The sequence below is a fragment of the Mastomys coucha genome, unplaced genomic scaffold (assembly GCF_008632895.1).
Source record: "Mastomys coucha isolate ucsf_1 unplaced genomic scaffold, UCSF_Mcou_1 pScaffold14, whole genome shotgun sequence".
NCBI classification, from domain to species: domain Eukaryota; kingdom Metazoa; phylum Chordata; class Mammalia; order Rodentia; family Muridae; genus Mastomys; species Mastomys coucha.
This window is the reverse complement of record NW_022196896.1, coordinates 12666533-12669918: the sequence shown is the minus strand read 5'-3', so window position 1 is coordinate 12669918 and position 3386 is coordinate 12666533. Positions and strand designations below refer to the sequence as shown.

General features: G+C 44.4%; 1 pseudogene; it reads right to left on the bottom strand.

Annotated features, from left to right (window-relative positions):
* Positions 1–2340: 2340 nt before the first annotated feature.
* LOC116088946 lies at positions 2341–2664 on the bottom strand (annotated as a pseudogene).
* Positions 2665–3386: the final 722 nt, after the last annotated feature.

Here is a 3386-nt window from a genome sequence, read left to right as displayed (position 1 = left end):
AGTTCTTGCTCTACAGCCAAACCCCCTACTTCTTCCCCTACCAAGTCTAACCCAGCCTTGGCTCTTCCTTTGTGGGAAATTGCTGGAGTGGGTGATCTAATAGGGTTCATGTCCCCTTTTTGTTAAGTGAACTTGCTCAAAAAGAAAAAAGACTAGGATCCTATACTAATAATTTTCTACCATTATTAAAGAATTTCAGTATATCACTCAATCTTATAGTCTAGTCTCACTTTCCATTACATATACATAATCCTCACTAATAATCTACTCCCCAAGGAACGTAGGAGAGTCTGGGAACAGGCTAGAGCAAATACAGATGAAATACACCAATCCAAAGCAGCACACTCTTCTGGTCTGAGGCAGTGCCTGACCAGGATTCCCAATGGAATTATAACAGCCTAGGTGGCATTTTAGGTAGAGACCAATTTACAACTTGCCTCCTAGTCAGTCTTTGTAAGGTTGCCCTTAAACCAGTAAGTTATGAAAAACTCCAGGAGATCATCCAGGTCAAACAAGAAAACCTGTCTCAACTTTTAGAGCACCTTACAAAGGCCACCTTATAATATACTAACCTGGACCCTAAAAACACAGAAGGTAAGCAACTCCTGATGACCTATTTCTTTTCCCAAATCTACCCTGACATTAGGGCCAGGATTAAATGCTTTGATAGATGAACCCCAACTTCACTGATAGAAGTCTTAGCATTGGACTTTAAGGTGTACCATAGGAGATATGAAAAGGCCTGCAAACAAAAATACCATATGCTGGCCAAGACTGTTCAACCACCATCAGAGACTGCACTGGTTTCTTACCCCCTAAGACTAAGGAACCACTAGGTCCTTGTCTCAAATATGATCAGCAGTGTCACTGGGCACTGACCTGCACTAATTCCTGCAAGCCACCAGGGTCATGTCCAAAGTGCTATCAAAAGGGACCTTGGGCTGCAAATTAACCTGTGTCACTCATGGCACAGGAATATTACTCTTAGACTACCCTCCAGAAGATCTCCTAGGCCTGGCCATGGATGACTGAAGGGGCCCAAGCTCCCTTGATCTAACCACTATTATTTTTAACAGGGAACTCTAGGTAGCTATTATGGTATTAGGGCAACCCACCTCTTCTTCTGGACACTGGAGTCCACTTACTCAGTCTAGACAGAGTTTTGGGGACCTACCTCTCCTTATTTCCCTATTGTCAGGTAGGGGGACAGCCTTACCAACCTTACCAGACATGAGCACTCAGTTGCATTTTTAAAGGTGCTCCTCTTACCCATTCTTTTCTGGTAGTGCCAATGTGTCCAGTCCCTTATTGGGAAGATATTCTAGACAAAGTAGGAGCCCTTATTTATTTTGCTTCATCAATTTTCCTGGATACAAGCCTACCAGCAGCCCCTCTCCTCCTTCTAGATACCCAATCTATTGATTATAACACATCATTACCTTTGCCAGCTTCCCAGTTGGACCCCCAAGTATGGGATGTCTAGATCTCCTCTGTTGCTAAACACCATTCTCCCATTCACAATCAGTTACAGGGCCCTACTTGGTACATTATGCAAGCTCAGTACTCCTACTCTCTCCAGAGCCTCAGAGGACTAAACCCTATCTCTGACCTCCTAAGAATAAAGCTTCTCCATCCTACTTCTTCCCATTTTTATACCCCTATACTTGCAGTTAAGGGGGGCTGGCGAGATGGCTCAGTGGGGTAAGAGCACCAACTGCTCTACAGAAGGTCCTGAGTTCAAATCCCAGCAACCACATGGTGGCTCACAACCACCCGTCATGAGATCTGATGCCCTCTTCTGGTGTGTCTGAAGACAGCTACAGTGTACTTAAAAAAAAAAGAAACCCAATGGGACCTATCACCTGGTTCAGTATCTCTTCTTCCTCCTCTTTCTCCTCCTCCTCCTCTTTTTTCTTCTTTCCTTTTTTTTTTCTTTTTTGGTTTTTCAAGACAGAGTTTCTCCATGTAGTCCTGGCTGTCCTGGAACTCACTCTGTAGACTAAGCTGGCCTCGAACTCAAAAATCTGCCTGCCTCTGCCTCCCAAGTGCTGGGATTAAAAGCGTATGCCACCACCACCCAGCTCTTCTTTCCTTTTTTAATAGATCTTGCCTCAAGTTTATTTGTAAAAACAGCATAGAACACTGGGCATCTTCAAATAGTGTGTGGGTAGGTGTGTCACAACAGTCTGTCTGTCTTCACATTGGAAGAAGCCTTTTCTGTGGGGCCTTCACAGGGGCCTGGACACCTTTGGGAGTCTGAGCTAGAGCTGAAACTGGGCCTTAGCTGAAGCTTTGGCCTTAGGCTTTGGTGGCAGAGCCTATACCCTTGGCCAAGTAGCTTCAAATCCACTTCCCAAGCTTGAGGTGAACAATGAAAGCCAGATGGCTGAGTTTGTGGCTGGAGCCCTTTGGCATCTTGGGCTTGACAGCCTGAAGCTTCTCAAGGGTGTTGTTAGCCTCTGTGAGTGCACTCACTGCCATTGCATTGTTTGCTTGCATCTTCTTCAGGTCTTTCTTGTGCTTCTTGGCAAAGTGCATGTTCCTCAGTAATTTGATGTTAACCCCCTTAAGAGATTCATATCTTTGTGTCCAGGGTTTCTTGATATCAGTTCTGTGCCATTTGCCAGACTGTTTGTATGTGGTGTGGTTCTTGGACTTGGCCATATCTGCACAGTAACCTATGGCTCCCACAGACTGGAAGAGAAAACATCTCTTGCTTCTTAATTCTGCAGTGTTCCCTCTATACTATGTCATGGCTAACTCTTATATACTTCTTTCCACTATGCCATCAGGGACCCATTTCTCTGTCCTAGATCTCAAGGACTCATTCTTCTCTATCCCTCTAGATACATAGTCACAAAATATTTTTGCTTTTATCTGGATTGACCCTGACACTCACTTCATTACACAACTTACCTGTACTGTCCTACCTCAAGGGTACTGGGACAGCCCACACCTATATGTCCAAACCTTGGCTTCTGACCTACTCTTCTTGTCCCTCCCTAAATCTAAGATTATTCATTACACTGAGGACATTATTCCTTGCAGTCCCTCTCTAGAGATTAACCAAATTAAAATCTCTGTTCTTCTAAATTTCCTGTGAAGCCAAGGCTATAGTGTCTCACCTTCTGCCTTAGTTAGGGTTTTACTGTTGTGAACAGACACCATGACCAAGGCAACTATTATAAAGACAACATTTAAGCGGGACTGGCTTACAAGGTTCAGAGGTTCAGTTCATTATCATCAAGGCAAGAACATGGTAGCATCCAGGCAGGCATGGTGCAGGAGCTGAGAGTTGTACATCCTCATCTGAAGGCTGCTAGCACAATATTGACTTTCAGATAGCTAGGGCAAGTGCCATAAAGCCCATGCCCACAGTGATACAC